Here is a 22,773-nt window from a genome sequence, read left to right on the forward strand (position 1 = left end):
TTGGCTACTGCAAGGTGGTCAGATGTGAGTTATATTCCATCACCTCCCCTTAGTGCATGCATTGCTACTTAAGGTGGTAAAGTGTGGTTTACATGTCAATACCTCCCCTGGGTGCTTTCATAGCTACTCTCAGGTGGTCAGGCTTGATTTACAAAATATAGGCAAGGTTGGCAAGGTTTTGGTTTTCAATACATTCCATTGATGTCACCTTTTGGCTCATGGCTTGATGATGACTCGTTTGCTTCTTTGCTTGGTGTAGCTACCTGCATGATGCTTTGTTCTACCATGTGCCTTGATGCTTTATGTGTGGATGCCATGCTTCGTGCTATGGTCATCTCATGCACTTGTGCTTTTGGCATGCTTATGACAATGATGTGTGCATTCATGTTTTGCTTTATCATTTGTCGCAAAGGTCTTACCAGTTGATTATATTTTCAAATCTGGTAGTGTCTAATTGCATACATAAAATCTGAGTTGACAAGCACGTAGAGCTCAAAAAATTGGTTATTTTTCCTTTTTGGAGCGTGTCCAAATTCTTCTTGGATTGGAAGTTATGGCTTGTTGAATTTTTGTGAAGAAAAGGGCCTTTGATGATGTGGCACAAGGATTCATATGCAGCTTGCAAGACTGTGCTTAGCAAGGGACTCTGTGCTTAGGTGGCACTGTGCCATGTGGCAATCTTTAAACCCAGCTTGGTTAACCCAAGGTATACACAAATCTTACCATGGTTCAACTAACCCAGGCAGATGAACCTAACCACAGTTAGCTTTGACCACCTTATCTGCCACGTGGCCAGATGCTATCTAACCTTGGTTAGATGCTATCTGCCACGTGTCTCTTTTGTGAACCTTAGAGAAGAAAGGTTTGAGGCGACGATGGCGACGATGCGGCCTGCTGATTGGAGAAGAGATGCGCTATGATGTGGAGCCGTGGGAGGTCTCATTGCACAGAGGTCGTGGAGGGGATGCTGGAGAGCTTTGTCCCCTTCAAGGTGCTTCACTGTTGAGGTGCATCAGAGGTGCGCTGTTGAAGAGTTGTCGGTTGCAGAGGCTGGTCGTTGAAGAGCCGTCGATTGGCTGGTCGATGCAGTAGTTGGAGAAGCTGTTTGAAGAAGGCTTGGCCTATTGGAGCAGCTGTTTGAGCTGTTTGGTCGTAGCTGGCAGGAGCTCGTTGGCTTGGTCGCTTGGGATCCGCTCGCTGAAGCGGGTTTGATGGTAGATTTCTTTGTAGAGGTCGGTGGAAGAAGCTTGCTAGCTGCGCTTAAGGAGATTTGTCGTCGATGGAGGCGGTTGGAAGTCGTTGGGCTATAGAGTTGCTTGCTAACGAACTATGGTGCTGTTGAGAGTCGGTCGGCCATTGTAGATCTATTGCAGATGAGTCACAGAGCCGCACAAGCTTGTAGAAGGCTTTTGTTGCAGTAGGTTCTAAGCCCATTGAAGAGGCTTTGTTGTAGAGAGTCGCTTGCTTGTTGTGTGTCTTGCTTGTGTCGCCTTTTCTTCTGGGCTAGTGCTTGATGCACACGAGCACTATTTGGACAAAACATGGAATGGAACCAAGAATCTCTCTCACAATCTAGAAAGCATCACTATATCTCTCACAAAGGAAAGAGTATATAAACAGAAATATTCTAAAGAAACCTATGGAACGGAAATTTTTCTCACAAAGAACACTCAAGAACAACACTCTCCATCTAAAACTAAAACTAACCTAGGAGAAAAAAACATGAGCTCCTAAGGCATGCCTACAACTAATCTAGGAGACTAGACCTAAGCTCTGATACCATGACAAAACATGCATGCCTCAGGATCTATGGAGCACTCTAAGGTGGATGGAACTTGTGTGGAAACATGATGAAGAGAGTGCTCATGACATGTACCTCAAGTCAATTAGGTTCCAAGATAGATTAGCTTGGACTCATAAAGAGAATCTTGAGATAGTGCAAAGTGCTTGATTGATATTACTTCAAATGAACCTCCCTTTTATAGGTGAGGGTACTTACATCCATTTGCTTGCTTACATGTGGGATATCTCCTCCATGCCATGTGGCAGCTTTCCCTTTACTCATACCTTTGCTCTACATGTGCTCATGGCACCACAACTCTCAACACGAGGGGGGACATGAAATTCTCATATTTTTCCCTCGCATATTTGAAACTTTTTAAGGAAATCCATGCATATTCTATATATACCTTGTCCCCCATACCCTGGATTTTAGACGAGGGTAGTAGCATATTACATATTGAGTTGGTGCCCGAGGGTGGTCACATTATGATTTTCCACACTAATCATCACCAAGTGTACATCAAGTTTTACTTCATTGGTTGGTTGAGGCTTTTCTCTAAGTGGGTAGTCCATGCACACATGCACAACTCCACAAACTTTGCACACAGGTTGAAATGTAATGGTGTTACCCTTGTGTGCACATTCTACTATGCGGTGGTTTTCCCCACAACTGAAACACTTAATGGGTGTTCGATAAATGGTTGGCCTTACTTGATTTGCATATATAGGATATTATGTGGTTTTTAGAAAATAGGAAGATTGAGTCATATAAAGAGGTGGGCTCATGTCCATGTGTTCCAATAATATAAGAGAGGCCACATGCCAAGCATGTGGAAGGCATGTGGAGGAGTGTGGAGTCAAGAGGAATCCTTCTAGAATTTGCATGTGGAATAAGGAGGATGTGGACATACGGAAAAGAGAGGGTCCCTATGGGCTCCATGTGGGGAAACTCTTGACTTTCTCAATATTTTAAGAGCCTTGAGCATCTTTTCATGGGACACATGGCAAGAGTAGCTAAAAAGGACATGGATGGTGACATATAGGCTTATGTGATTGATGGGGAAAAGAATCTACAGGCAGCAATTGTAATCTATGACTCTCTGTAATCCTACATATTGAGATGCGCCTTGACATGAGCTTCAATTGATATAAGTTTCATAAGAAATAGAGAAGCGATCGGAAAGATATGGGCAGTTTACTGGACGGGGGTAAAAACAGTAGGAAGTGAAGAGGTGCGTGAAGTTTATTGCCCCCAACTTCATGTCACATCTTTTGGTGGAGACACTGGGTACGTTTGGTATTGGATTCATCCCACCAAGTTACTAAGCGGTCTCAGTTGTACTTGATTGCATGTTATGCCTGGTATAGGCATGTGTTTTCTGATGTGATAAAGAAGATGCCTGGAAGAACTTCGTTGGAAGAGATTGTAGCTCATTTAAGAGAACTAGAAGATTGTGAAAGAAGACAGTATCTTTTGAAGTTCCTCTTGAAGAAGATGCACCACCATTTCTCCGCTCTTGCAATCAACTCCCCAAAATCAGGGAAATTCTCACGGACGACAATGGATGTCTGGAACTGTGCATGATCCTTTCCTAGACCATTCAAGGTCACAGAAAATAAATCATCATCTTCCACTGGCGACCCAATGGAAGCAAGTGCATATGCAATCTTCTACACCTTCATGTGGTAGTCATTGATGCTCATATTTTCTCTCTGCACATTATGCAACTCCTGCTTGTGCTGCATTTTCTTAGCTTGCGTATTTGTGCTGTACATTTTTGTCAAAGTATCCCATGCCTCCTTCGGCATGCTTGCATCCTAAATATGCACAATCATAGAATCGAAAATACTGATAGATAGCCAGTACATAACTTTTTTGGCTCTCTCGTGCCATCCTTTAAATGCGTGCAACTCATGTTGATTGGGAACATTAGGAATAACCGGCTCTTGTTCGGCTCCAATAATGAACTCCCAATAGCCTTTTCCCTTAAGGAAACTCGTCATTCTAAACTTCCATGCTTGGAAGTTGTTCTTGTCAAGCTTTTTAGTGACTGTGAAAGAGCATCAGACGCCATTACAGAACACTGCAAAAATATTCTGTCAGTGCAAAAAACACAACTTCTGCCTCACAAGGACAAATCTGCAAAACTGACGAAAGTGGTATTTGACCCACAGTCACTTCCTAGCGATGATTTTACATCAACAGGCAATAAGAATGATTCTGTCACTCCCAATATTTCTGTGCACAGGCATATGATGCAATTTCTGTGGCAACTTTTCACCAACTTGTAGAACAATGGTCGCACAGCAAAAACAAGGCGCTATTCTAAGTGCCTGCAGAAAACTTTCACCACCAAAATGGGCCCCGAAATGGCCTCAAATCAAAAAAATAATGTCCTCTCACCGCACGGCAAAGGGCGTCCCAATCTGAGACAGTGCACTCTTGCACTTTCCGGCTGTGCTACCTGCAAAGATTTGCTCCCAAACTCGAAAAAGGAAAGCAACACTAATCCTCTTACCAAGACACCACAAACTTGGTCTACTTTTTTGAGCTCCTTACCACGAACTAGGCTCTGATACCATGTGAAGAGAGTGGGACAGAAGTAAGGAGTCTCACTTGCAGCTTTCTCACATACACAATGGGGGAATACACACAAAGGTGGAGGATGAAAATAGTTGTGAAAGCCAAAAGAACTCTCTAAGTACAAAAGGAATAGGTGAACCCTATATGTGGGTCTCAAACCAAACTCAGCTAACCTAGGTGGCATACTAACTGAGCCACTAACTAGAGTACATAAAGATAGCTATCATCCAGCTATTATTCATGGGCGGTGTACCAACTGTATCTGCAGCCAACAAGTCGGTGACATAAATGCACAAGGGTCACCCTGGCATATCACGAGTGGAGCTCGATATCTCAACACTCACTAGTACAACAAGAAGATAACAATTCTTGTGCATATCATGTACAGTCATTTGCTTGATTTTTCCATGTCTGATGCCGATCTACTTGTGCTGACTCATAGGAGTTTAGGTCAGTACAACTGATGTACCATTTCTACATTTCAGATGATAGGAAACATGGCACCTTATTTGTCCAGCATTCTTTTCTATTGCATTCGAAATAGCTCAAAAAGAAAAATCCCCATGCAGAAAATATAAAACAACATTGGGTGGGGTCAAATGGTGATGCCTCTCAATTTAAATCCATTAGGGGAATTTTGGACTCAAAAAGGGCCTCTTCCATTAGGGGCTTAAAAATATGGATTAAGCTCTTGGCCAATGAGGAGGCTCAAGCATTAAAAGAATGGAGGTTTCTTCCCTCTTTCTCATTGGTGGCACTAAATGGTCCCCACCCCAAGTTACTAGGATTACTAAAGTAAAAGACTTTATGGAAAGCCATGGAGGAAGAAATAGATGCCTTGGAAGCAAATGCTACATGGGAATTGGTGCCTTTGCCTAAAGACAAGAATGCAATTGGCTCTGTAAGTGGGTTTATAAGGTGAAGCATAATACAGATGGTTCTGTGAACATATACAAGGCAAGATTAGTTGTTAAGGGGTATGCACAGACATATGGCATTGATTATGAAGAAACATTCAGTCTAATTGCAAGGATGGCAACCGTAAGAGCAGTCATTGCTATGGCTGCATCAAAGGGATGGTCTTTACATCAAATGGATGTAAAGAATGCCTTCTTGCATGGTGATTTGCAAGAAGAGGTCTTTATGGAGCAGCCACTAGGTTATGTTCATGCTGTTTATCTTGAGTTTGTTTGTAGGTTGAAGAAAGCCTTGTATGGCTTGAAGCAAGCACCCAGAGCATGGTCTAACAAGATAGGACAGTATCTTGTCACTATTGGCTTTCAGATTTCCAAGGCAGATTTCTCACTTTATGTGTGAAAAACAGAGAAAGGTATTATGATGCTTGTCATTTATGTTGATGATTTGATCATCACAGGTGATAGTGATGAAGATATCATGCATGTGAAAATGCTATTGAAGCAGAAGTTTGAGATGAAGGATTTGGGAGAGCTACGTTATTTCTTGGGCATTGAGGTGATTAGATCACCAAGTGGGATACGGCTCTTGCAGAGGCAGTATCGATTGGACATGCTGTCCAAATATGGGATGACAGGCTCTAAGCCTATTTTGTTCCTTTGGAGCAGAATGTGAAGCTGAGTGTAGATGCAGGTGAGCTTCTGGAAGACCCTACTATGTACAGACGCATAGTAGGAAGTTTGATTTATATGACTATTAGCAGGCCAGATTTGAGCTATGTTGTTGGATTGGTAAGTCAGTTTATGCAGGCTCTAAGGAAATCTCATTTGGATGCGGCTAGATGCATACTCAAGTATGTGAAGTCCACATTGCAGTATGGACTATTTTATGAGACTGGGGTTCAGATACAGTTGCATGGATACATTGATGCTGATTGGGCTAGTAGTATTTCTAATAGAGGATCTACCAGTGGATATATGTTCTCTTTTAGGAGTGCTGCAGTCACTTGGAGCAGCAAGAAACAGCCTACAGTTGCCTTGTCGAGCACAGAGGCTGAGTACAGGGGTGCAGCGATGGCTACATGTGAGGTAGCTTGGTTGCATAAGCTACTTTATGATATCCATCAGTCTACAGATGGGCCAATTGTCATTTATTGTGACAACATGAGAGCAACATGAGTAGTATACACTTGGCAAATAACCTAGTCTATCATGCTAGAACAAAGCACATTGAGGTGCATTATTACTATGTGTGGGAGAAGGTTTTACTAGGTCTTATTGATCTAGTTTATGTCAGCATAGAGGATCAGGTAGCTGACATATTCACGAAGGCATTGGACGTAGAGAAGCTGCGCAAGTTGAGAGACCTGCTTGGTGTGCAGGAATTGGGATTGAGGTTTGAGGGGGAGTGTTGAGATATCGAGCTCCACTCGTGATATGCCAGGGTGATCGTTGTGCATTTATGTCATCGACTTGTTAGCTGTAGATGCGGTTGGTACACCACCCATGAATAATAGTTGGATGACATCTATCCTTATGTACTCTAGTTCGTGGCTCAGTTAGTATGCCACCTTAGTTAGCTGAGTTTGGTTTCAGACCCACATATAGGGTTCTTCTATTTCTTTGTACTAGAGTTCTTTTGGCTTTCACAACTAAGAAGAGGAAAACTGTTTTTAGCCTCCACCTTTGTGTGTATTCCCCCATTGTGTATGTGAGAAAGCCGCAAGTGATACTCCTTCCTTCTCTCCCACTATCTTCACATAGTTAACCGTCAAATTTCAACCACCGGGCTACTTAAAACATTTAAGTACTAACATGGAAGCAGGTCGATACAAAATCAGGTATTATGAGCACCATGAGAATATCCACAAGTTCAAGAAATGTTTGCAAGATTTTTATTATTTCAAAACACAATGACATTTTGCTTTTTCAAGGAAATTTCAGACTCCCAACAATCTTATCAACCTCTTTATAGCAAGCATCTCCCAACTGTTGAGGCTAGTCTACTGCACAATGGTAGGCCTCTTCACACACTCAAATTACACTTTGCTTACTTGACTCTTCTAACTTATATGCCCATAGTAACTCCTCCTTTTGTTGGGGGTCCTCTTCATCTTGGTCTTTGTGGTCTATACATCTTCGTGCCTCTATCATGTCTTGCCAAAAGAAACCTACATCATGAGTTTGACAAGTACATTAAAGGAGCAGGAATAACAATAGCCAGGGAAATTAATATTCACCGTCTGTGCCGACTCCAAGTAATAAACCCACCACCGAGGCATGTCCTCCTTGTAGCTATTTTCCTCCTTCTCCAAGTCTGTTTCTATGAGGATTTCATCCAACATCGTTTTCATATAGAACAAAAGAATTCCAAAGATTTTTCGGTATGCCATAGATTCATAGTAGGTGGATCGGTGAACAGAGTTTGGATCGGTGTATAGAGTTTTGGGGCTAGATTTCATAATGGGCTCTTAGTTTTGTTTGCACTACACTTAAATAGGGAGAGAGTTTATTGAGCCCAACCTTCTCATTCTTCAGTCTCATGTTAGTTGTCTAATCTAAATCTTTTGTCTCACACTAGTCTAATTGAAATCTTTCAGTCTCACATTACTGATCTAATCGAAATCTTTTCTCTCACATTACTTGTCAAATCGAAATCTTTCTTCTCATTATTATCACTGTGCTAGCGTGGATCAAAGGACACTATCGAGTCACTTAGCTAAGAAAACATTGCTCAAGTAAACTCTGGACAAGATTAACAATTCAATAGATTACACACAGATTACATAGATTACAATCTTAAAGACTCCTTTACTTTGTAATTACATCTCAAGGACTCCTTGTTGATCTCCCTAATTGTAGGCTTGGCCCTCCTTGCTCCTTTCCAGAATGGGGCTAGTTCCTTCCTGCAGGGGCCAGGCCCCTTCCCTTCATGCCACTTCCTCTTTCCTTGATTTGAGCTTCCTAGTTGTAGGCTTGGCCCTTCTTGCTCCTTTCCTGAAGAGGGCTGGTACCTCCAGGCTCTTTTTCCTCACAATTAGGTTCAGTCTTGGCCTTCTTCAATTTGAGCTCCTTGTCTTTCAGATCTTTTGCCCAAATGTCAAATTGAGTTGCAACATCTACTTTCTCATCATAGATAGTTGTAGTAGTAGGCATGCACATTTGATCTATCCATGACCTGGGAAATGGCAAATGGCATTCTCTACATAGCAATTTTGTATGCACAAACACTCCAAAGCAAAAATCATGCATAGGGTGGTAGAATATAGGCCATCGGATATAGCAGTCATCTATGATGGGTGTATGGCAGACCATGCATTTCGGACCCTGCTGCATTCCACGATAGGCATCCAATTTAAATATTGCAGCCATCAATACCATAGTCTTGATCTGTACATGACGAAGTTGCTTCTTGATTCCTTCCTCCCTCATCCTATGGCTGCAGATGTTCTCCTTCATCTCCTCCACTTTTTGCTCACTCTATGCAACAGCTTCATCTGATTCCCTCAGCATTTGTTGAAGCTATGTAAATTGCTGAAAAACATCTAAATGGACGGTTTCCAAGACTTCCACTCTAGTTTGAAAATCTCGCAAGACGATGGACTGCTTTTCATAACTATCGAAAGCCATGGCAAGCTCGTGCAAACATCTATCTTGATCTTCTTCTAGGGTCTTGTAGCTTGCTCTTTGGACTTCCATTAGTGTTTGAAAAAAACAACCCTCATCGTGGGCTGCTGCAAATTGCTCCACCATGGTGGCTGGAACTAGCTCCACTGTGGTAGCTAGAACTTCCTCCACTGTGGCTACTCTCTGCATCCTTCCTCGTGTGGGGAGATTCCTTCTTGTCTTCTCCACCGGCTACTCTCTGCCTCATTCTTCCTAGCCTTGAAGCTCTCTTGCATTTCCTGCATCGCCTTTCTGTTTTTTGCATTCTCCCTTTTCAGCTCTTCCATCATCTAGTCTTTTTCAATCTTTAATGCATTCCACATGTTGCAGAGCTAATTGTAAAGACCCTCCTTTTTGGCTCTTTGATCTTCAAGGTCCTTTTGCATCTTTTCTAGCTCATTGTCCGCCATGTCCCTGCATCATTTCTCACTTCTTCGAGCCTATCTCAGGGCTCCTTCATGTGCTTCTCTTCTTCTTCTCTTCTATGCCTTTTCATGTCAACCAATTTTGTAGTGGCCTCAGGTTGCTCTTGTGCTTACAAGTCCCTCGCTTGTGCCTCCTCTACCTTGGCTTCTGCACCTTCCCTGAGACTTCTCTCAAGTTGTGTTGACTTTGCTACATTGGTGGCTTTCTCTTGTAAAAAAGTCACCTTTTGATACATCTGCTTCTTGTATTGCTCAAAAATCCCTTTGAGGTTAGATGCCATCAGGCGCATTACAACTCCAGCAGACTGAGATGATAATTGGCATTTGCCATCCATGCAATTCTTTAGGTTGGTTAACATGCTCTTGGAGATCGCCCTTGAGAAATATACATCATGTCCTTTCAGTTGCTCTACTGTTGTTGTTTGAACCTGCTAAAACTTGCAAGTTCAAAATCTTCCAAGTATCAGGAAAGAAGTGAACGGTCTTCTTTAGCACATCTTGGAGGTCTGTTGGCAAGCTCAAAATCTTGACTCCACCATCTTTACTAATCTGAGCGTTGGGGTATACATCTAGAATATCTTGTCTCTTCCACTCCTTCTCGAAAAAGTGTGCTTGTGAACTACCTCCAAAAATTCCTAGAGCCTTTTCAATCACGATTTCATTGATAGTAATCTTCTGACCTTGACAGACTAGTTGCCCCTCCTTCACGTTCACCTCTTGCACCATCCTGGTGAAGTTTTGGAGAGCATCCAAATTGGGCTTTTGAATAGCGAGAGAGGAGCTTCCATGTGTCACGATTTCAAGATCAGGGGAGGAGGGGCTCTTGCACTATGCTACAGAGGCTATAAATCACTTGAGTCATCATGATAAGAAATCTTCAAAGAAGGGAAGCACTTACCACAAAGATCGTGCCACTGAAGACAGAGTGGAAACCATGGCCCTAAGAGTAAAAGAAGAAATGATGCAGGCCATCGAGCAAAAGTTGTGTGTCTCTCAGCCACCACAGTACCCATGAAGAGAAAATATTTGGTGCCCACATTGTATGGGCAACCATACAGCCAATGAATGCTTGATCTTGGAGAACAGACTCAACCCACCAGAAGTGGCTCAGTACCCATGCTTATGGTGCCCCATTTGCAATGTTGTAGGGCATGATGTAAATACTTGCTTCTACAATATGAGGGTAGCACAACCCCGGCCCCAACAATACCAATAGCCACCGCAAATCCCAGTGTACAGACAACCGGGACTAGCACCTAATGCACAAGTGCCACGTCTCAACCCACTCTCGGTGAGAACACAAGTGCCTCAACTAATGAGGAATCCCAATCCTCTGCAATATCCACAGGCTCCCAATATTGCTCCAGTAGTTCCGGTGCAACAACTCCAAACTAAAGAGCTGGAACCTCACTATGAGTATGAAATAGAATACCCTATGTACTACATGGATGGTGCTGAAGGACTCATCTCGATGTATGCAAATCAAGTAAGACCCACCAGATATCGAACACCCATTAAGTGTTTTGGTTGTGGAGAAAACCACCACATAGCAAAATGCCCATACAAGGGTAAACCCACTTCATTTCAACCTGTGTGCAGGGAATGCGGAGTTGGGCATGCTTGCATGGATTGCCCACTAAGAACAAAGCCTCAGCCAACCACGAAAGTAAAACCTGAAGTACCCCTGGGGCTGATAAGTGTGGAAAATCATAGTGTGGCAACATGAAGTGTGGCATCACAACTGGTCTTGATCATAACAAGACAACAGAAAGAAGCAGCATGGAAAAAACTCCTTTTCGCTCAAAAAGCAAAGAGTCCTCTGGCAAAACAAGCCATGCCAATCCCACAGCAATGAGACCATGCCTAGCACATCCACGAAAAGTGCCACCCAAGGAGCCAAGGAAGCATACCCCAATGCTAAAACTGAAAAGACATGCTACAAAGCCTTGAAGCAATGGGTTCAACAAGAACAAGAAAAATTTGAGGTAGACAAGATGGTAGCAGCAGAGGTCAGAGCACCATCAGCACCTAGCATTGACACAGTAATTGATCCCAACAACTTCCAAGAGGAAATAGAGCAACATACAAAACATCCCCAATTGGATGGCATCACACTAGCAAGCTTGATAAGCTACCAGTCACGATGCCAATTGAGGCCTTACTAAGAAATTGCCCTACAAGGTGGGAAAGTTTCAAGGGATGGATCGAATCTTCACAATACTTCCCCCCACCTGAAGAAGAGGAAAATATAATTTTGGTAAAATTCGGTGCTCAGGATGACATAAAAAATGTAGCCATCCTGCTGGAGCATATAGCCTTTGGTCAATACTTGGCAAGAGTGGATGGCGAAGCCGCGATGAAGCCGGAGTAAACATTCTGGCAAGAGAGCTATATGAAGAATGGGGCCTACCTTTAATGCAAAAGGCCACATTTAACATCCGCCTAGCTGACCACATGAAAATGAAGCCATTAGGTATCATTGACAATATGTCAACAAAAACTGCTGGAGTAAGATTCACACTCCAGTTTACTATCTTGGATCTTCCCAAGGGTGCCACAACATACCAGATATTGTTGGGAATACCATGGCTTTGGGAAGTGTCAGTACTCCATGATTGGGGCCTCGATAGGATCACTATCCAAAATAGAGAAACCGATCCCCTACCATTGACTGAAACAGTTTTAGAAAGGGTAGCAAGATTTGAAGTGTATAGTTTCTTGATGGGTTCAACGGGTACAACCAAGTACAAATTGCACCTCAAGATCAGGCAAAGACAGAGTTTGCCACAGAATGAGGCATTTTTGCACACAGAGTCATGCCATTTGGCTTATGCAATGCGCCATCTACTTTTCAAAGGGTAATGTACACCGCCTTCAAGGAATTTCTCAACAAGTTCCTACAAGTCTTCCTCGACGACTTGTGCATACACTCAGGAAAAAAGGATCATTTGAAATGCCTTGAAGAAGTGCTTAAAAAATGCAGGGAGCATGGAATTTCTTTGAATCCTCTAAAATGCCAATTCTTGGTCACACACGGAGTAGTCTTGGGACACATAGTCTCTCGACTTGGGATTGCAACTGACATGGACAAAATAAAGATCATCATGGAACTTCCCCCCCCCCGCTAAATGCCAAGGGAATTCAAGTTTTCATGGGACATGCTAGATACTATAGAACATTCATACTATGGTATGCCATGATTGCAAGGCCCCTATACAAGCTCCTAGTCAACGTCATTTGGACAGACAAATGTGAACAAGCATTCGAAATGCTCATGTGGAGATTGATCACAACCCCTGTTCTAATGGCACCAAATTCGGACATAGGCTAACATCGTCTACATACCCAACCATAACCTAAGGACAGGTAATCAAATCATTCCAAGGGAGTTGTTAACCCTGTGGCAATAAGGGCCAGAAGTGCAGTCTAGGACAACAACTATGAGAGCATTGTGTGTGTAGAGTAGCAGCAAAGCTCCGCTTGTAATATCTTGAGCCTAAAAGATAGTATGATAAATCTTAAAGGATGAAAATAGCCAAAATCCTCTCTAGAAAAGATCCAACCATACTTGCAACATAAATATCTCTCAATGGAATGAAGCTCCCACTCTTTGGGGTTCAGTGTTCAAGCTCATTATTGTGTTCATGTGATTGATCTCCATTGAGTCCATGCTCTCTTACACTATTGTGTTCTAGCATGCCCTTATCCTTGCAGTCTCTACCCTTGAACTCCCTCCTCCTCCTCCTTCCTCCCTCTTCCTCCCTCCTCCTCATCCTTCTCCCTTATCCTTCTCCTCCCTCCTCCTCCCCCTCCCTCCTCCTCCTCCTCCTCCTTCCTCCTCCTCCTCCCATCTCCTTCTCCTTCCTCCTCCTCCCTCCTCCTCCTCCTCCTTCCTCCTCCTCCCATCTCCTTCTTCTTCTCCTCCTTCCTCCCTTTTCCTCCTCCTCCTCCCTTCTCCTCCTCTTCCCTCCTCCTCCTCCTCCTCCCTCCTTCTCCTCCTCCTCCCTTCTCCTCCTCCTCCCTCCTCCTCCTCCTCCTCCTCCTCCCTCCCTCCTCCTCAACCCTTACCCCTCAAATCTGCGAAGGAGACTAGCTCTCCACTCCTCAACCTTGGACTCCTCCTAAACCCTGCAACCCCCTCTGAACCCTAGAACTCGTAGATAACTCTCTCAACCCTGTCCCCATTTCTAACCCTGAAATCCCCTTCTAAACCCTTGAACTCTCATGGAGGTGAGAGCCTCCATCAATCGTTATAATCAAGCCCTCTTTCTCATACACGCATGCATGAGATCTACTTTCCATGCTTTAGCCTACACCTCTCACCGGAGCACGACTCGAGGACCTATGCTACACTTGTGAACACCTATGCTACAACGAGCAACGACATGACTGTAGGTGACCAACACCCTCGGAACCTGCACTTAGGTAAAACAGAGACAACATGACTCTTACAATATTGTAAGTTCATTGAAGAACATTGATATTTAGAAAAAATCTTATATTAAGGTACATAAAATTTTGTGCTATAAATAATGTGCTATGTCCTTTCATAAATCACAAAAAGCATGTCACCTAACCATGCTTAGACCCATGGGGCTTTTCAAACAACCAACTCATTAAAACAAGAAAACTTTCTTGTTTCTACAGTGTGTGCATCATAGGGGATCATGACGATTTTGTGAGAACATTGTAACTATGAAGACATGGGAGTGAGGGAGCGAGTTCAGGTTTTTCCTCTACGTTTAGATGGAGTGACAAACAATGGAGAGACAAACGACTCACCACAGTTTGGGGAGAGATTCGATGACCTTATTGACTATCTGGAAGAGGGAGGTAACTTTGTAGTTGTTGCAGATTCTAGGGAGAATGAGGAAGATGACCCATACTTTCAATTTTTCAGTGCACAAATCCCAGGTACAAGGTTGTGGAAACATTTAAGGATAATTGGGGAACAACCTCTGAGAAGTGGGATGTAGTAGTCGGACCTTTTTGGTTCAAAAAAACATCCAAGAGAGGCCACAATTACAAACTGCTACATAAGAGTCCACAAACATGTGTGTACTCTCATCTAGTAAAAGCTATTAAGTTCCAGATGCAACCTATGCCACAATGAAAGAAGGGCAAGAGTGTCATCAAATTGGATTTAGACACATATGAGCACATCTTGGGGTGTCTTGGAGCAGTGGACGAGGACGATTGAGATAGTACTAAGAAAATGTATTTGAGACTATGATTCTTTTTAGTATATCCCAAACAACCACTATGTTGGTTTTATTAAATTGTTTTTGTCAATCCCAAATGGTAAATCCCATGCTTGTTTTTAGTATATCCAAGAACCACCATGCTAGTTTCGCATAATGAATCCACACCTCCTAAAAATCCATTCATCTTAATAATAGAAGCAAACCACTGCACTGGTGGTGGTGGCTACTGTTAATATCCTAGTACAAACCAACCACCATGCTGGTGATAACTTATCTTGCACTACTACCGTGCTATCCCTACACTATTGCCATGCTATCCTAAAATTTGTTGCACAGTTTTATACTCAAATAGTGCCCTTTATACTGTTTATTGTTTTGTTAACCGTTAGATTTCATCCCATGCTTGTTTTTAGTATATCCCAACAACCATCGGCTTGTTTCCCATAACGAATCCACACATCCTACACCCTCCCTTCATGTTGCTTCCTCTTTCTTTGGTTTGAGCTTCCTGGTTGCAAGCCTGGTCCTTCTTAGTCCTTTCCTAAAGAGGGCTGGCTCCTCCCTTCAGGCTCCTTTTCCTTGCAGTCAAGCTCGGTCTGGGCCTTCTTGAATTTGAGCTCCTTGTCTTTAAGATCTTTTGCCCAAATGGCAAATTGAGCTATAGTATCTACTTTCTCATTGTAGATAGCTATAGCAGGCAGGCACATTTGATTTGTCCATGACTTGGGCAATGGCAAATGCCATTCTTTACATAGCGATTTTGTATGCACCACAGCCCAAAGTAAAAAACGTGCACATGATGGTAGCACGCAGTCATCTAGTAGACCATGCATTTCGGACCCTGCTGCATAGCAGGATAGGCATCCAATTTAACTATTGTGGCTGTCAATACTACTATCTTGCTCGGTACATGACAAAGTTGCTTCTTGTGTAGATGTTCTCCTTTATCTCCTCCACTTTTTGCTCTCTCTGTGCAACAGCTTCATCTGAATCCCTTACCATCTGTTGAAGCTGCATAAATTGTTGAATGAAAAACATCTTCATGGGTCATTTCCAAGACTTTCACTCTATTTTGGAAATCTTTAAGGACAACGTACTGCTTTTCATAACTGTCAAAAGCCATGGCAAGCTCATGCACACATCTATCGTGATCTTCTTTTTGGGTCTTGTAGTAGCTTACTCTTTGGACTTCCAACAGTGTTTCGAAAAAACAACCCTCACCGTGGCTGCTGCAAATTGTTTCACCATGGCTACTGCAACTTGCTCCACTGTAGCTACTCTCTGCATCCTTCCTAGCCTGAGGATTTGCCTCGTTGTCTTCTACACCCCGAGTGCTCTCTTCCCCATCCTTCTTGGCCTTGAAGCTCTCTCGTAGTTCCTGTATCACCTTTTTGGTTTCTGCATTCTCCCTTTTCAGCTCCACCATCATCTGGTTTTTTTCAATGTTCAATGTGTTTTGCATGTTGCAGAGCCATTTGTAAAGTAATGACCCTCCTTTTTGTCTCTTTGATCTTCAAGATCCTTCGCATCTTTTGTAGCTCCTGTCCACCATATCCTCGTCATTTCTCACTTCTTTGAGCCTATCTCGGAGCTCCTTCATGTGCTTCTTTGCTTCTTCTCTTCTATGCCTTTCCATGTCGACCATTTTTGTAGTGCGGCCTCAGCTACCTCAAATACCTCTTGTGCTTGCAAGGCCCTCGCTTGTGCCTCCTCTACCTTGGCTTTTGCACCTTCCTGGAGACTTTTCTCAAGTTGCACTACCTTTGCTGCATCGGTGGCTTTACCTTGTAGAAAATTCACCTTCTGAGACATTTGCTTATCGTATTGCTCAAAAATCCCTTTAAGGGTAGATGCCATCAGGTGCATTGCAACTCCAGCGGACTGAGATGACAATTGATATTTTCCATCGATGCAATTCTTTAGGTTGATTAACATGCTCTTACACTATCAAGGTGAGAGCCACCACGGTGGTTGGCCTGAATTTCGATAAATTTAAGGCGGCAGCACCGACTTGCATGGTCATGACTGATTAGAGGTGGTGGCATCTAAGATTCTGAGCCACGTCTATGGTGGCGGCTAAGACCCACCGGGTTGGCAGCTAATTACCAGCCACCATAGTGGCTCGCAATTACTTAGCTTCCAGTTACCATCACCGGGCTTGCATGCATGATTACTATGAGTGTAGTAAATTACTAGTCACTGGGCTTGCATGCTCAGGAGAGTACTAAAGTGCATGGTAATGAGGCATTAGAGGTGATTAGGCTTCATGATTTACTTTTGTGGGAATTACCGTCCAATGGTGGTGGCTGTCATGAGCCACGTCTATCGTGGCTATGATTCCACTGTGCTGGAAGTTAAAATTACCAGCCACCGCTCACCCACCACTCAGCTTAAGCATGTGTGATCACTAAGAGTGCAGTAAAAACTACCAATCACCGGGCGCGCATGCTCAGCAGAGTACTAGAGTGTGTGGTAATGAGTGATTATAGCCACATCTATCATGGCTACGATTCCATCAGGCTAGTAGTTAAAATTACTAGCCATCGCTCACCCACCATCGCTCACCCACCACCAGCATGATCACTACGAGTGCAGTAAAAATTACCAGTCATCAGGCTCGCATGCTCACTAGAGAACTAGAATGCATGGTAATGAGTGACTAGAGCTTCATGATTTACCTTTGTGGGAATTATTTCCCGGTGGTGGTGGCTCTCATCAGCCACATCTGTCGTGGCTAAGATTACACCGGGCTAGCAGTTAATTACTAGCCCTCAGAGTGGCACCACATGGTGTCTTCTTCATGATTACCAACTTTTCTGGGGTGGCGCCTAAGTTCCACCATAGTGGCCTACATTTAATATGGATGGAACCTCGGGCTCCAGCCACCATGGTGGCTCAAACTTTATAATATATATAAGATCTGTGGCATTTGGCATTTTACTATGTTGCTCTCATCTACCCCTGCTCTGCTACTTTTATCCACATGCTTTGCTACTTTGGTCCACACCCCTCCTCTAGCTCTTTTCTGCCCCTGCTCCACTTTGCTCCATGCTCCCTCCTCCAACTCTCATCACTCATCTGCTCCCCTACTCATTTGTTGCTCACCCACTCATCTTCATCATGCCTACTACCACCCCCCCTCAATGCTCTGTGATTCCAATGTTATTTTCCTTCTCATATAAAGTGATTGTGTTGCACTTACCTAGAGTAGAAATGCTAGCACTAGTGGAAACCCTTCATTCCCACAGTCGATTTCCCACACATCTGGATGTCACCACCTTAGATGACATGCTCATAGAGAGCCTCTTTATCATTGTGTTGTATGGGTTCCCTCTAAATGTCAATGAAGGCCTCAATATTTTTAGAGCATAGTACTCTCGACTTGTTGGGGGGTTCGTAATCTGAGTCCTGGCAATGTGCATGTTCTTTGGCCTCTCCATCGTATCCTCCTTTGGCTCCCTAAAGTTCTTTAATGCAACAAGCTAGACTGGCAAAAAACTGAGTTGTACAAATTCACTCTTGCTCAGACAAGGCTCTCTGGATGTAATCTTTTCGCCTCTAAGGCTTTGAATGATCTTCTGGCTCACTGGATGTAATTTTTTGATCTTTAAGGCTCTCAGCAATTGCTAAGTTTTTATTATGTTTATGTAATCTCTTTTTGTTCAATTTGAGGCTCTCAGTATGCATTGTTGTTAACTTTTATATTTGAATGGTTATGGCCTTTAAGGCTTTCAGCAATGCCGAGTTTTTATAAACGTAATATCCTCTCTTCAATTTTTTCTCGGTATAAGTTAATAATTTTTATATAACCTGCTATTGGGTGTACATAGTTGTACATTGTAATCTCTTTTGCTTAATTTTCACTCAATAAATTGTACTTTTGACCTCATTTATATTTACTACAAAAAGGACTAAGATACCAAGAAAGAAGGACTACAATTTCCTTGGTCTATGACCAAAATAGTGCTAAAATACCTCCAATGACCCACCATTGTGGTTGCATGGAGATACATCTATAAAAATACAATTGAACTTTCAAAAAATGCAATTGACAATATGGCCCTTGAGGGGTCCCCTCTCGGGAAAAGGGCCATATCGATGTGCATTATACAATATCCAAGATGCCACTAGACAAAAATGGCATGTCGATATGGCCCTTGCCCCTAAAGGAAACCCCTCAAGGGCCATATTGTCAATTGCATTTTACGTGGTTGCTCAACATAATTAATTTTCCTTGGTACACAAATATATAACTCCAAGAACCAATGTGGTGGCTTTCATAGATCTCCTTCTGTTTGCCAGTGCGATGGTTATCATAGACCTCCTCTTGTAATACATAAAAACAGGTAACAGAGCTATAACTCCAAGAGCCAGTGCGGTGGTCTCTCCAAGACAACCTTGAATTCTGGGCGATGACAAGTCGTTAGGCCAGAGACTGCACTGAGGCGATGCTCAAAATGATAGATTACGTCTCATTATTGCGCCAAAAACCATAGGTAGTCTCTCCAAGCCAACCTAAGATTTGCATGGGCTGCGGGCAAAGATGCGGCAAAAGGCTGCACAATGATAGGTGGTTAGGCCATAGACTGCACTACGGCAGCGGTGTTCAGAATTATAGATTGCGTCTAATTATTATGCCAAAAACCAGCGTGGTGGTCTCTCCAAGCCAACCTTTAATTTTAATGATCTACATGGGTGTGCTGCCCAATGATAGGGGGCAAAGCTATGAGCAAAATGTTGTGCGATGATAAGTGATTAGGCGGCATAGGCTAGAGACTATGCTGCGTGAAGTAGTGCAAAGATGCCGTGTGTCAAGCTATGCGGTGTTTAGAACAAATATATTGCATCTCATTATTACACCAGCGCGCCTTCATGACATTGGGAAAATTCTTGACAAGAGCGCAGGTCCGCACAAAATTTAAATATTCACCCAGAAGCGCATCACGTTGTGGCCTTAAAATGGCCTCGAAAATAGTTCCACAATTGGCTACACCCAAGCAAATATTGGCCCATATATCAATGTATGAAAAATTAAATATTTATTTACAACATTGACATTTTTAAAGTACTTTTAAATACCTGCAAGGGCACTCCAGTTGCCTGGCTATACTGGTCCTCAGTAATCAACCCCTCATCATAAAAGTGCCTCCAAGTAGGTCTCCTGCCATGTCCATGATGGTAGGTTGTCTTGGCAGGAGTAGGGTATCTGCCCACGATATCAAGCTGCAAGATGACACAATTTGTAGAGGGGTTAGTACAAAGGAACAACCTCCTAATAAACCACATAAATACAATATAATTTGAGATTGATACTTACAAATTGGGCCTCCCATGACTCAATACCACTTGCTTCAAAATGTGTGGATCCATATCACTCCCTCTAGATCCATCATGCCTCCACGTGTTGCAAACTAGGGTCCTTTATGGCTTTCTTCCACTCATGCTTATGAGCTGTGTGTGGTTGGCCCCTTGGTGGTTGTCCTCCCTCTCTCCTGGCAATCTCGGCTAGTGCCATCCTCTTAAGGAAAGACCTCTTATTGGCAAGGATAGTGGTAATCCTTGTCTTTTCCCATTTGTCAGTGAGCTCATGATGTTCTAGATTCGGATATCTCATGCGTAAAGTCTTGATGGTATCCTCAGCCAAACTTTTTTCCTGGTCTTTGAATGGAATAAAGCAATCTTTGTATTTTTTATGAACTATAGAGTGCATGAAGGACATGACATCCTTCCCTTGTGCATCTTGCAAAATGCCTGCCCGTCTCAATGTTATCATAGCAAATCGTACCCTCACCCTCTGGCACGTTTGCATCTGAATCATCCCTACCCCCAAAGCATTGTGCCATGCAGAGCTCTCCCTACTACTACCCTTACTACTACATCGTGACGAGCTACTGCGATGAGCACTCGCCTTTGGCTCGAGAGTGCCCTACTTGTGGCGAGGCAAGATATAGAGCAGATCTCAAAACATTGGATGTGCCTCGTAAGGTTCTGTGACATTTTCCCATAATCCCTCGCATTCAACATATGTTCAAGTGCAAATCCATTGCAGAGCTCACGTCATGGCTTTCCTCCCAAACCAACCGCCGATGGAAGTTGGAGATCTCATGCAGTTACTCCTACATGGAAGAATATTGAAGACATGTGGCCAAGCTTCAAGGAAGAACCCGGGAACTTGAGACTTGGATTGAGTGTGGATGGTGTGAACCCATTTGGTCTCAAAAGCACCTCCTACAGTGTATGGCAACATCACAATTTCATTAAATCTGACAAAGCAAGAAGATTTGGTAAGCCAATTCAACCCAACAACATTATTAAATCTGGATGATATGAAAATCCCGATAAGTCAACATAATGCAGCTCGTTCTTCAAATCCAATAAGCCAATTGAATCCCAAGACAACAATTTAGCCAAATTTGATAATGCAATCAACTCCAAAAGGAGTAGTACATCTAGTGCCACCAGTGCCAAAAGTGCAGGAAGTGCCACCAATTCCACCAGTATCACGCGGTCCACCTACCACCAACCCACCCAATGAATACAAACGCAACAAGCCTAAAGTGCAAGTTCACAAAATTTAGGGGTTGGAAGTGAGATGACCTGGATAGCCATGTGGCACAATTTGAAACCCGATGGTAGGAAAGTGCCTTTAACAATATGTTTGGTGATCCAAAAAAAATTACAGCAATTTCTGAGTACCCTCAATGGTGGCAAGGCTATGAGTTGGTTCAACTCATATGGCCTAGCACAATTTGCGGAATATGAGGAGCTAAAGATAGTTTTCCTACACAAGTTCAGTATAAGTAGAAAACACCATAATATGATATTCATACAACAGGCACTTGCAAGAGCTTTATCAGAAGAAACTAATGGTGGAAGACTATGCAAAAAAGTTTTGGAACCTCAATGCATGGCTACATGTTCCCACAAGCAAGGCATTGGTGGAGTAGTTTTGCAAGGGACTATGGAAAGAAATCAATAGTAAGTTGAGAAAATTGGAGATTCATGGCCCAAACCTGGGGCTCCAACTCCCTTTAGTAAGAAAACCTATCAAAATCTTGAGTATGAGATGAATTTAACAATATGCCATGAGTATAGATTAGTCAAATTAGCATGGTTATATTCTACACCAAAAGAGCTTCAAATATGTCTTTATGCCTTGAAATTTAGGTAACACATGAAAAAGTTACATTAATTTGAAAGGAGATGGGTTTTCGTATTTTAGTGTATTTTTTGTTTTACCCCCCCCCCATCCAAAAGAGCCCTCCCTTGGGCCTCAATATTATGAAAAATATGCACAAATCTTAAAATCTTGCATAGTTTTCAAGGTATATAACTTATATTTTGTGGGAGGGAGGACATGAGATTTTCATATTTTTCTGTTCCATATTTGAAAATTTTAAAGGAAATCCATGCATATTGTATATCAACCTTGTCCCACCATACCTTGGATTTTGGATGAGGATAGTAACATAATACATATTGAGTTGGTGCCTTAGGGGACCAAATTTCTTTAATGACTTGATCAACGGTGCCAAAAGAACTGAATGAAGGTGCGGATTGTTTAAAAGTTGATCCAAGTATGCTAACTCGAATAGTGGGTCAAATTTGGACATAGAGAAATCCAACAGGAAGGACATAGAATCAGAGAGTGATGAATTAGATAGTGATTCAAAAGATTAGGATAGTAAGTCAAAGAAGAGAAGAAAGCATAAGAAGAGGAAATCAAGCAAGGAGTCAACGAAATCTAAAAAAAAAAGAATAAAGGAAAGAAGAAAACCAACGAGATGGAGAAATTGTTGGAAGAAAACTATTGTACCAACTTATGGGTTCTTGCTTAAAGCCATAAAGACTTTTCTTGAGATGGCAAACCTGATTCTCTTTCCTTGGTTCAACATACCCTACTGGTTGTTGCTGCATGTAGACTACCTCATCTAGATAACCATTGAGAAAAGCATTCTTGACATCCAACTAGTACACATTCCATATAGTGAGTGATGGTAGTGATATCAAGAAGTGTATGGAAACCATCTTTGCTATTGAGGCATAAGTCTCACCATAATCTTAACCATATTAGTGGGTAAATCCTTTTGTAACTAGTCTAGATTTGTATCTTGCAATGCATCCATCTCGATTGTAATTCACTTTTTAAACCAATTTTTTTGCTATGGCCTTTTTTCTTGGTAGAAGATTGAAAAAAC

The sequence above is a fragment of the Dipteris shenzhenensis genome, chromosome 17 (assembly GCF_047967505.1).
Source record: "Dipteris shenzhenensis isolate YYH24624 ecotype China chromosome 17, Dip_SZ_1.0, whole genome shotgun sequence".
In the NCBI taxonomy this organism is placed as follows: Eukaryota; Viridiplantae; Streptophyta; class Polypodiopsida; order Gleicheniales; family Dipteridaceae; genus Dipteris; species Dipteris shenzhenensis.